Raw genomic sequence first — 12,581 nt, 5'->3', positions numbered from 1 at the left:
CCCGGATCCCAGCGAGGGCTCCAGGAGGTCGGGTACTTTCGCGCCTTGGGTCCCCTCTGTCACCTCGTGTGCACAGATTGCAAGAAAGTCAGGTAATTTCCCTCCGGATTACTAGGGACAGGGTACGCCCGGACACCCCTCCAAGGCTGGTGGTTCTCTGCTAGGGGGACCAGATGGGCTATGCCTGGGTAACACCTCCCTAGGCCACCCGGGCTTCCTTCCTCCAGGCCAACGGCTTGTCAAATTGCCCAGGACGGGCTCCATGGCTCTTGGGCAGTCGTCCCCCGGGCGTCCGGGGCTCCATCCCTGCCGACGGCATGCAAAAGTGCCCGGGACGGGCTCCATACGTCCCGGGCAGTCCTCCCCCGGGCGTCCGGGGCACCCATCTCCAGGAGGCCAACAGCATGGCAAAGTACCCGGGATGGGCTCCATGGGTCCCGGGCAGTCCTCCCCCAGGCATCCGGGGCTTCCATCTCCAGGCCAACGGCAGGTCAAAGTGCCCAGGACGGGCTCCATGGGTCCCTGGCAGTCCTCCCCCCCCCCGGGCATCCGGGGCTCCCTTCCCCAGGCCAACGGCATGTCAAAGTGCCCAGGATGGGCTCCACGGGCCCCGGGCGTCCGGGGCTCCCTTCCCCGGGCCGACGGCAGGTCAGAGTGCCCAGGACGGGCTCCACGGGTCCCGGGCAGTCCTCCCCCCGGGCGTCCGGCGCTCCCTTCTCCAGGCCGATGGCAGGTCAGAGTGACCAGGACGGGCTCCACGGGTCCCGGGCAGTCCTCTCCCGGGCGTACGTGGTTGTCCGACAGATTCGGGCAGATGTGCTTTTACGAACCGGATCGGAATCGGCTTAAATAATAATAATAATAATAATCCACATTTGAAAGGCGCACAATCACCCGTAAGGGTCTCTAGGCGCTAGGGGCCGTCGGGAAGATTAAGCAAGCTATTGCCCAGAGTCACATGGTGCTGGGCTAATCTGCGGCCGGTGCCGGGGATCGAACCCTGATCTCTGGGATGCTCGAGGATTACTACGCGCTCTACAAAAACCTTAAATAAAAAAATCTCCAGATTCCGGAGTCAGCCGCCCTAGCCGCGGCGCCAGCTATTTCCCAGAGTCACCTGGTGCTGGGCTAATCTGCCGCCGGTGCCGGGGATCGAACCGTGATCCCCAGATGGGGATATCCCAAAAATCTGGCATGGATACGGCCCGCCAGGACAGGTTTGGGCACCCCTGCGTTACATTGTGCTGGGCTCAGTGACCAGGGAAACTACTCTCTTCCAGTGCCAGTAACAAGTGAGGCTTCTGTCTGCCAGGGTCAATGGCCAATGAGATGAGTCTCTGTGAGGGTGATCCACCACTGAGGCGGCTCTCTGTCATGGACCGCGACGAGTGAGGCTAAGCTCTGCCCTTGCCAATGATCATCAGGCCGAGCCTATTCTAGGACCAGTAATCAGTGAGGCTACTACTCTCAGCTAGTCAGAGCTGACACATGCTGCAGAAGCAGTAACCAGAAGTGGCCACACTAATCCAGATGTATCATGCCTCCACGACTGGACACCAGATGTGCCATGTCTCCCACAACTGGACCCCAGATGTGCCATGTCTCCCACAACTGGACCCCAGATGTGCCATGCCTCCCACAACTGAACCCCAGATGTGCCATGCCTCCCACAACTGGACCCCAGATGCGTCATGCCTCCATGACTGGACACCAGATGTGCCATGCCTCCCACAACTGGACCCCAGATGTGCCATGCCTCCACGACTGCACCCCAGAGCTGCCATGCCTCCCACAACTGAACTCCAGATGTGCCATGCCTCCCACAACTGGACCCCAGATGCGTCATGCCTCCATGACTGAACACCAGATGTGCCATGCCTCCCACAACTGGACCTCAGATGTGCCATGCCTCCACGACTGCATGCCAGATGTGCCATGCCTCCACGACTGCTCACCAGATGTGTCATGCCTCCCACAACTGGACCCCAGATGTGGCATGCCTCCACGACTGCACACCTGATGTGCCATGCCTCCCACAACTGGACCCCAGATGTGCCATGCCTCTACGACTGCACACCAGATGTGCCATGCCTCCCACAACTGGACACCAGATATGCCATGTGCAATGAATGCTCCAATAACTAAACACACTTTCTAACTATGCCATGCCCCCCCCAACTGTACACACTTCTCAAGATGTCCCATGCCCCACACAGGACAGCTAAATACACTTCGTAGATGTGCCACCCCGCCACACCACTCTCACACACACACACACAACGGGACACACTTCTGAGATGTGCCATGCCCCCACCCAACTGGGCACACTTCTCCAGATGAGCAATGTCCCCCGTACACAGCTGGACCAATTAATCAAATATGGCCCCGGAACCGATTCCATGGTCCAGATGCGGTCCCAGACAGGCTTGGCTGGATTTGCCTTCAGCAGGAGTGACGAAGGCGCATTCGTAACGAGCCCTTGTATAGCACATTGCCTATATTTGTATGGCCACGCAGCGCTTGACTGTCTGTCTTTCCAAGAACATCTGATTAATTCTAACAAAGTTATGGCACATTTAATCTCTCCTTCTTAAACTAATTTCCCCCTCGCATCTGCGGAGTATTTATTTGATACATCCAACGTTTGTGCTTCTAACGTAAGCAGCATTCGTGGCCAGCCGGCTCGACTACTGTTCGAGCCCCCAGCCCTGTCGGATGCACATATCTGCGCCATCTCTGGCGGTATCTCTGATTGAATTAAGAGCTGTCTGGAGAACAGCTCTGCACACGGCCCTTCCAGACACAACACTCCGAGGCGGGACCGCACATTTGCATAAAACGGGATGTACGCCAGTCAGGACAACACAAGGATCACGTGACTTGTGCCGAGCTGGCCGCCGGACAACGCGGCCAAAAGAGGGGAACTTTCAAATTTTTCATAGCGAGTGTATTTTTTTCTGTCCGGATGTTGATTGGTTGCTCTGGGAGTGTCTGTTCAGCACTGTCGCGAATCCGGCCTGCTGCAGCTGCGTTTGTCCTCACGATGGGGGCCATATGTAACAATCCTTGTTTGAGGTCGCAAAGTGCCGTTTGCGACCGCAAAAAAGATTTTTTAAATGTACAAAACACAAATTGCAGTTGAATCGCAATTTGTGTATAGCCAGGCGTAGCCAGCACAGGTAAGAGTGGTGGGCGGGGGCAAGGGCAGGGTGGGGTAAGTCGACAGACGACGGGATAGGTCAAATTAAATAAACAAATAAATACAACTACTTACCTAGCGCTCGCCGCATCGCCGACACGGCGAGCGCAAGTAAGTGATTTTATTTCCCTGCCCCCGCCCCACCGCTCTTACCTCCGCCGGCCGCGCCTTGTATAGCGATTGGGTATTTGGAAGGGGGTGTTTAGGATGTCCCTTTCAAATACTGAATTGCAGTGCTATATAAGAATGTTTTGTGCCCGAATTACGGTAAAAAAACATTCACTATTGACCAACACCTCAAGGTGGTGGTAACCATTCACAAATGGGAAGGGGTGGGAACCCCTTCCCCTTCGTGATGTAGAAACACATATTTTTTAGGCACTCCAAGGGACCACTGCCTACTGTTAAAAAAATGAAACAAACTTTTCATTTAACTTTTTTAAACAAATCCCGTTTTCTTTTAGGGAAAACGGCCTGCATTACAAAAAAAATAATATTATGTCATTAAAAGGCAATCACAGACATGGCGGTCTGCTGAAACCAGCAGGCCACCATCCATCTGATGGCTGCAATTCCTAATAGGTCGCAAACTGCGATCTACCTCATTAATATTTATGAGATAGATCAACTTGCTATACCACTAGGAATCGCTATATGAATATGTGTTTCACAGATTAGGAAGAGCAATTGCCTAATTACGATTCACAGAGAAAATTGCAATTAGGTAATCGCTATTCCTAAAATGTGCGCATATGGCTCCATATCTCTGAGTGAGGTCTCAGCTCTTTTCACATTCTAGTTTGTTTAAATGGGAACCCAGCTGTCTAAAAGTCTTTATTCAAAGAAAATACATCACCGGTGAGACCCCTCAGTGGGGTCAAGCTCTAAACATCCCTGTGAGCACCATCGCAGCTGCCACATGGCCTCAAGTCATGCATGGCTCCTTCAATCAGTTCTGGCTGTTTACCCAGTTCACTTTGCATGCTTGGAGTTTTATGCCCATAAAACCAAACGACAGAATACAACCTTTTGTACTCTACATGTCAGGGCTGGCAGACACCAGTAATGTGGCAGGTAAGCAGCACCTTGCAGAGCCCATGTTCAAATCAGGATGGGCTGACTCAGCCTTTCATCTTTCACAAATCAATGAGGACCATGCAGTTAAACAGTGGCATCAATGTTATTTACAGTGCTAGAAAGCCACATGGCTGTAAGATTTTTGCATGACCCTTTGCGCATATGATTGCCAAATTATCCGGTGCCATTAGAGAACCTAGGTTCCCTTCTTGAGTTTTTACTTCACAACTCATCATTTCCAGGTGAATTAGTCCAATTTGTTTAATGGAAAAAAACAAGACTACAACTTCCAGAGTTCATTAGGACAGGAAACAAAAATCCACGACTGGGCAAACTCCCTCATGGAGTTCTATGTGGTGATAAAGCGACGCAAGAACATAGTAGTAAGGGGAAGAGGAAGCACAGACAGAAGATAAGGGAACATACAGCCACCAATGAAACCTCTAGAGGGAATTAAAGAAACACACACAAACCAAAGGAGAATTGAGCACCTCATATAAGAAAATACACAGTAGGCGTAAGAGCACAAAGTTATGTTTTGAGCCTGGGAGTCACACACCCTAACGCCCCCAACGAAGGGGTAGCTCTAGGAGCTATTTATTTGTCAGTAAAGAGCCTAATAGCCACTTTGTAGTGCTTGCGGCTATCTTAGGAAAGAATTTGCTCAATAAGCAAAAAAAGATGGCTGCTGTGAGGAGTGGAGGTTTTTGAATATTTGAGAGGCAAATGGATGAGGACATGAGCTGGTGGTGGCCAAATTGGAATAGGGTTTTGGCTGAGTACAGCTGTTTTGTTCTGGAGATAACTTTGGAGGAGAGCACGAGAAGGCCTTGGGCTGATTGTTTGGATTTTCTTGGCAGGGCAGGTGCTTCCATAAGGAAGGAGCCTACCATTGCCATCAGTAGGTGGAGCCAAAGTACAACAAAAGGCCTGACACATTCCTACTTTATTAAAATTTGAGGAGCACGCAGGAGACGAAATGCAAATGCTACATAATAATAACAACAATAATGATAAATGATCATAACAACAACATTACTAATGATGTCATTATTCTAATAAACGTGATCACTATCATTATCATATCTAGTGTGAACTAAGGGATACATGCATCTGTTTTCCAGACAGAGGACCCCATGTCCCGATGAAAAAGGCCCAGAGGCATGCATGAACATTTAAGCAAGCAGTGGGCTTTGCCCAGTCTGCAAACCGGTAGCAGCGAAGTACAAATTCCACCTGCCCTCCATCCGGCTCCCCAGGAGTCCAAGCCGCACAAAAGGACAAAAGGCGCAGCCAGGCGGGCGCATTCCTGTCCTGCCGGCCCTGCGCGCGCCAGTTTCAGGTGCTCTTCAGAAGCCATTGATGGCCGCGCGCGCCCACGCCCCGGAAAGGGGCGCGCGGGGATTAAACCAGCCGCCGGAACCGCCTGCATCGGCGGGATTCACAGAGTCACCAGCGGGCCCAGGGCCAGTGGCCTGGGAATGAGACTCGGGCCCCGGGGTTAATGAGAGTTAACAGCTGCTTGTCCTTTGCTATCCGGCACTTTCCTGCTGCCCCCTTGATTCAGGAGTCAGTGCTGGGAGCAAAAAGCAAACAGGACTCTACTTTGTGTAGGTTTCGCTCCTATCCCCGCCTCCAGAGGCCCATCAGAAGCAAGCAGGAGGCTATTGAAGGACAAAGTGTGGAGCAAGCCATCTACCCTGTGATGTCACTGGAGGTGCATGATGTCACTTCCACTGCTTCCAGCATGTATGTAAATTGATGTCAATGCATTAGCACCCAGACCTGGCTCTCTAGCTTCACCCATCACAATCATATTTATGTATTTATTCATATATTAATGCGATTTTATTTGTTACATGCTGTCGGTTGGTTGTTGCATATGTTCAATAGAATGAGGGGCTACCATCCGGCACTAACATGCGTACGGTTTTTCCACAAAAGGTGTTAAATATTTTAAGCTCCCTAAAATGGGCCACTAAATCACAGTCATCAAATATAAATGTTTTCATATTTTTTTCACCTTGAAACCCAAAGTAGTTTTAACAGTAGAAAACCGCAGGACAGAGTCAATATATATTTATAATTCCTTAACTGCCTGGTATAGACCCAGAAGTGCCCCTCACGGGCTATTACATGCTTAATATGATGTTAAGTGCGTTTGCTAAGTGTCGACGTGGTTTGTATATTTGCAGCATAGGAACTACAGATTTTTTACAAGATAATATATATGTATGTAGGCACCTCTGTGGTTATGGTTAGATTTGGTAGGCCTTAGGAAACACAAATTAATTGTGTTTTGTAATAACTTTGGCAACGTTTGATGAATATGGATGAAACTTCCACAAAATAGTATTTCTTTTGTTAAATCCTTAAAAATTCGAACAAATTGGTCAAGGGGCAAAGCTTTAGGAGGTTCACAAAACGGATTTGCTCCATTAGAGCCATCTTAGGACGAAACAGGACAACTGCTGAACGGAGTTACATAAAATTTGACACGATCATACAGCTCTTTTTCAAATTTTGTGACAATCCATTCAGTAGTTTTTTGCAGTTTAGTTTTAAATTGACAATGCATACATATATAAGCGATAAACTGCAAAAAGTCCACAGATTCCACGTTTGAAAAAGGAGCTGGAACGTTAGGGACGGTTGGAAACTGGTCTTTTTGTACCAACTGCCATTTTGTGTGCGCCACAGTTATTCGTCCGGTCCATGAAAACCATTTTATGAAAAATAATTTTGAGGGTGATGGAGGTCATGCTGAGCATACCCCAAGAGCAGAAAAGAATGCATCAGATGTTGGTGAATGAATATACTTTTTAGGATAGGCAGATTTTGAAGGTTAATTTTAAACCAATAATAGTTAGAACATGTAATATGAGTCTGCAGAGCTATCCATGTCAGTAAGCACTTATAGCCTTTGATCCTAAGGCAGCTTCCTCTCCAATATGAGTATAATATTATTAAAATCCATATATTGACATTCCAAACCATATCTTTGTTTTGGGTTTTTTCCACACCGAGCAACAGTGAGGATATTGATCCTATCAGAACTTCTTAATTCCAAATGTCTTCCTTTCAAACTTTCCAGCTAATACATGTTTCATCACACAGGCAAGTAACCAGGCAACCTAATCATGACCCTTGGTTTTTCAGTTTACCAATAACGCATGAGCATAAAGTTCCGATTATTGCATTAATAGGATGATTTGAAGGTGTAAACAATGACATGGAGCTATGCAAATGAGTACATCTCTTTGCCCATCAGTAGCATTGTGCTTATGCTTGTGTTTTCATGTCTCGTGTTTGAACATGATATTTTTGAGAGATGGCCAAAGGCAATACTTAGTGGGCACTGAAGGGTGAAAGGATTCAGCACAGACAATGATGATTTTCTCTTCTCTGACTTGGATGTTGGGCTCCACGTTCTGTATTCATTCCATCCAATTTAACGCTTCTACAGCTGCCACTGACACTTTGACAGAAGCTGCTGGAGAGTGGCCCACTTGGAACTATATATATTCACTGAAAAGACCAAAGGCTACAGTGACGTTATAGATAAGCTCAGATTTCACTCTAACTTTAACTAACGCCCCCGCAATGCACTGCTTGTGACCTCAAATATTACATTACTCATGCCATGGTCAGTGACATCACTGAGGACATCTCAAATGACATCACTGATAACATCATCCAGTGATTGTGAGTGTTTTTTCTAAAACTTTCGGTGTTAAACATATATACTAGTGTCTCACAAAAGGTAAATTAGTTTACTTTGTGTAGTACTAATGAGGGATTCTATTTTAAAACCTAGATCATGTGAGTGACTGTTTAACTGTGTATCTCTTCGTGTGAGTGGGTGTGTGTGTGGCTTAATCGGTGAATAAGTGGGTGTGTGAGTAGCTGGATGAGTAAGTGGCTGTGTGAGTGTCTGGGTGAGTGAGTGGATGTGTAAGTGGAGTATGGATGAGTGAGTGGGTATTTGAGATACTATAGATGAATGAGTGGTTGTGTGAGTTTTTGTATGGGTGAGCAAGTGGCTATGTCAGTGGCTGTATGAGTAAGTGAGTTGCAGTGTGAGTGGCCATATGGGTGAGTAAGTGGCTGTAAATGGTGAATGAGCGGGTGAATGACTGGCTGTATGGGTGAGTGAGCGGGTGTGAGTGGTTTTCAATGGTGAATGAGAGAGTGCATGAGTGGCTGTATGGGTGAGTGAGCAGGAGTGCAAGTGGCTGTATGGGTGAGTGTGAGGGTACAAGAGTTGCTTTATGGGTGTGTGAATGGTTGTGTAAGTGGGTGTAATGGTGAGTGAGTGGGTGTGTGAATGGCTGTATGGGTGAGTGAATGGGTGTGTGAATGGCTGTATGGGTGAGTGAATGGGTGTGTGAGTGCCTATATAGGTAAGTGAGTGTGAGATAAGCTTAATGTGAGACTATGTGGTTGTCTCAGTGACTATTTAGGTGACTGAGTACATGTGTTAGTATCTTTCTGAGTAAGTGAGTGGGTGTGTGAGTATCTTTATGGGTGAGTAACTGGTTGTGTGAGTACCTGTACGAGAGAGGGTGTGTGTATTATTGACTCAATATATGAGTGAGTGGGTGCATGAGTATTTGTATGGGTTTGTGAATGGGATGTGAGTGGTTGGGTGGGTGTGTGAGTGGGTATATGAGATGCTGCATGGGGGGTTGAGTGGGTATGTGAGAGGTTCTGTAGATAAGGTCATCAGTAATGCCATCAGTCACGTCACTTGAGATATCATCAGGGAGGCCATCATTGATGTTACTAACCATGTCAATTGTGATGTAATATGTGAGGTCATAAACAGTGTATTGCGGGGACGTAAGTTATAGTTAGCTCAGGTAACTATGACTGCTGATTTTCTATGGTTTTGTATGTGTGAAATCTGAGCCTAACTATAAAGTTCCTGTAACCTTTGTTTTTTACTGTGAATTTCTAAGGATTTTTTTAACTCTATCTCCTAACCATAATGTCCCTGTAACCTTTGGTTTTTTCAGTGAATTTCTACAGGTTTTTTAATGTTATTTCCTAACTATAACATGTAACATTTGAGAGTGAGTTTGTGAGTGAGTGAATGAATGATGGTCTCAGTGGTGTGGAGTGAGTGCATGAGTGTCTCACTTGGTGTGTGAGTGTCTGAGTGGGTCTGTGAGTGGGTGTATGACTGAGTTTGTGTGAGCTGAGAGTGGGTGGATGAGTGGCTAAGGCTTCTGCTTATTTTCTGCTTGTTTTCTGCCTTTTTCTGCTCACTTGTGATCTTTATTTTGCCTCTTTCTTCTCGTTGCTGACCTTTATTTTTCCACTTTCTGCTAAGCCTGGGCAGAGCTTGTGGAGTTTCACTCCACGGAATTCCATGGAGTGACTGAAAAGCTCTGTCAAATTCCGCAGAGTTCCGTGAACGGGCGAAGTATTGCTCTACCAACTCTAATTAAGTCCCCTTGGATGCTGAGAGTAGTAAGGGGCTAAGAACCCCACCAGTAAGTTGCTGAGACCTTTTCATAGGCTCCACCCCCTTTCTCAACCACTCTGCAAACGTGCCCCCTGGCGCACTACTGGTTAGGGAATGAAGTCCCCTTCGTTACTGAGGGCCCTTGGGGAGCAAGTGCCCCTATTGTTGCCACCACTAAGTCCCCTGTAGTGGGATTGCTAACATCTCTTTGGAAGTGCCGCCCCCTTTCTCAACCACTCTGTCAACGTACCTCCTCACACACTACTGGTTGGAGGATCAAGTCCCCTTCATGGCTGATAGTAGTTGGGGCCAAGAACCTCTACTGTTGCCACCAGTAAGTTCCTGTTGAAAAGTGGGTTATTAGTAGTGGCAAATATGCATTTGCCACTGGCAATAAGGCCACTAACACAGTCCAGGACTTAGAATAGGTCTCAGAAAATTATTCCCATGTGCAAACCTTTGGTAGCTTGGCTGCGAGCAGGCAGGATTAACTTCAGAGACAGGTATGTAAAGCATTTAAAAACTCAAATTCAGTAAATAATTAAGACACAACACACAATAAAAATCCAACACCAATTTATTAAAAAAGGAAATATTTTAATCTTAAAATGACACCATAAAGAAAAAAAATGCCCCGTATAGAACCAGAGATATGAATGTTTAAACATTAAAAATTTCTAGCGCTTAGAAACAAATAGTGCCACTTCTGGACATTTGGGCGCCTCTGACCGGGACAAAGTAAATGTTTGAGGCTGACCGCGATGGAGCCCTGGTAGGATGCACTAACAGAAGGCCCGATCAACATTTTACCTTCACACTTAGAATCTTTTCTGGAAGATTTCTCACCATACATTGTGCAGCCTCCTCCAGAAGGCCGTATTCGGTGAGGATTCATCACATTGCCTTTCTGTAGAGTCCGGTCACCCTCTGGAGTTTTTTCACAAAAGTTAACCAAACTTTCCCAAACTTCTGGAACTTCATTCTGAAGTTCCTCTCAGGCGTCCAAAGTGTCCAAAACACAATCCAAGGGTCTGGAATCTCCAAGATGGTCCTTGAAAGATTGGGACCACAATTCCCACAATGCACCAGAACAACACCCGTAAAAGTCCACTGGATACCCTCCAGGCAGGGGACTCTTGGTAGAGTTTATGCAGGTGAGCTCTGCTAACTTGTAGCTTGCAGGGTGCCAACTCTTTATTCTTCTTGAAACAAGGTACATCCAAAGGGCTGTAGTTCCAGATAATGCAGCAGGCGCAGTCAGTCAGAATGCAGGGCCTGATGGAGCACATCAAATTTCCAGCTTGCCAATCCTTCTTCTTCTCTCAGTTTCAAGCAGCAGACCTTAGAGGCACTGCCCCCCCCAGATACTTATTCAACATTCTCTGGGGTCACAAAGAAGGGCACTCAAGTCCAATGAGGTGCAGGACATCTCCATGTTCTCCCTCTTCCTGATTTCTGCACATTCCTTCCTTAAGCCTACCATCTGTCTGGGTTCAAAGAGTAGGGTGTAAATTAACTTTTCTTCTCCTGCCTGTCTTCTTTTTCTTTTGAAGACCATTGTTTATGATCCCTCCCCCTTGCTCTGGTATTCATCTGCAACAGTACCCTCTTCTCCCACAATGGCTCTTTCACCCCAGGGGCTACTTATCACCTCATCAAAGCCGCCTGTCTAATCCACTTAACTTTTACCAATCAGGCCAGATCACTGGAAGGCTATTTTTTTGTTTCTCTTGGAGGGACTTATTAATTAATAACTTCTTGCCATGTGAACCTAGTGAACCTATGTGGCTAGGGATCTGCAATGGGGAAAATGAAATGGGCAATTTCTCCAACACCAGGGTGTATAAAACATCTTGTATAAGGACCCTGCCTATATCTACAGACCCCCCACCCCTGGAACATCTAGGGGACATTTTAGTGGTTCTGATTATGTCAAAATATTGCAAATCCTCACCCACAGTACTCCTAGCACAAAAGTCGATTTTGGGAAGCACTTTACTACACTGTGGGAGGTGAAATGTGCAATTTCACTAAACTCAAGGCATATAAAAACTGTTTTATAAGGGTTCTCCTTATAAGTACGTGACACCGCACCACTTGGACACCTAAGGGATACTCTGGGGGTACCTAATATGCCAAAGCATTGTAGTTTATTAATTTTAAGTGCCTAAACCACCAAAGTTGAGTTTGGCATAATTTACATGTTAAAAGCAGTCCTGCAAAACATAGTTGCTGTTAAACTGACCTCAGGCCTCCGCAGTGCAAACATGCAAGTGCAGAAAGGCTGCTGGCCACTAAACTGCCATGCCCTATTATATACTATGGGCTAAAAGGTGGTTTCATCCACCGTGCCCTATTATGCACTAGGGCCTTATAGGGGAGGCCATGCCAATCACACTGGTACACTAACCCACAGTGTACCCTAGTGTATGTAGATTTTTTCACTGTATTCTAAGTGTGTTTTCAGCATAGCACTGGCCCTGGGCCTGGTTAGGCAGAGCCCAGAGACAGTCAGAGTCAGTTACCACCTTACCAGGCTACATAAAAATGGGGATGCCCAGGGCACAAGATGACTTTGCAACAGCTCCCCACAGTGGGATTGCTGAGACCTTGTCGGAGGCCCGTCCCCTTTCTAAACCACACTGCAAACACGCCTTGTGGTGCACTACTGGTTGGAGGATGAAGTCCCCTGGGTTGCTGAGGGTCCTTCGGGGCCAAGGCTGCCATTGTTGCCACCAATAAGCCCCCCACAGTGGGATTGCTGAGACTTCATTGGTGGCCCCACGCCTTTTTTAACCACTCTGCAAAAGCGCCTCCTGGTGCACTACTGGCTGG

This window comes from Lissotriton helveticus, chromosome 3_1, assembly GCF_964261635.1.
Source record: "Lissotriton helveticus chromosome 3_1, aLisHel1.1, whole genome shotgun sequence".
Classification (NCBI taxonomy): domain Eukaryota; kingdom Metazoa; phylum Chordata; class Amphibia; order Caudata; family Salamandridae; genus Lissotriton; species Lissotriton helveticus.
The sequence above is the reverse complement of the archived record's forward strand: the minus strand, read 5'-3'. Positions refer to the sequence as shown.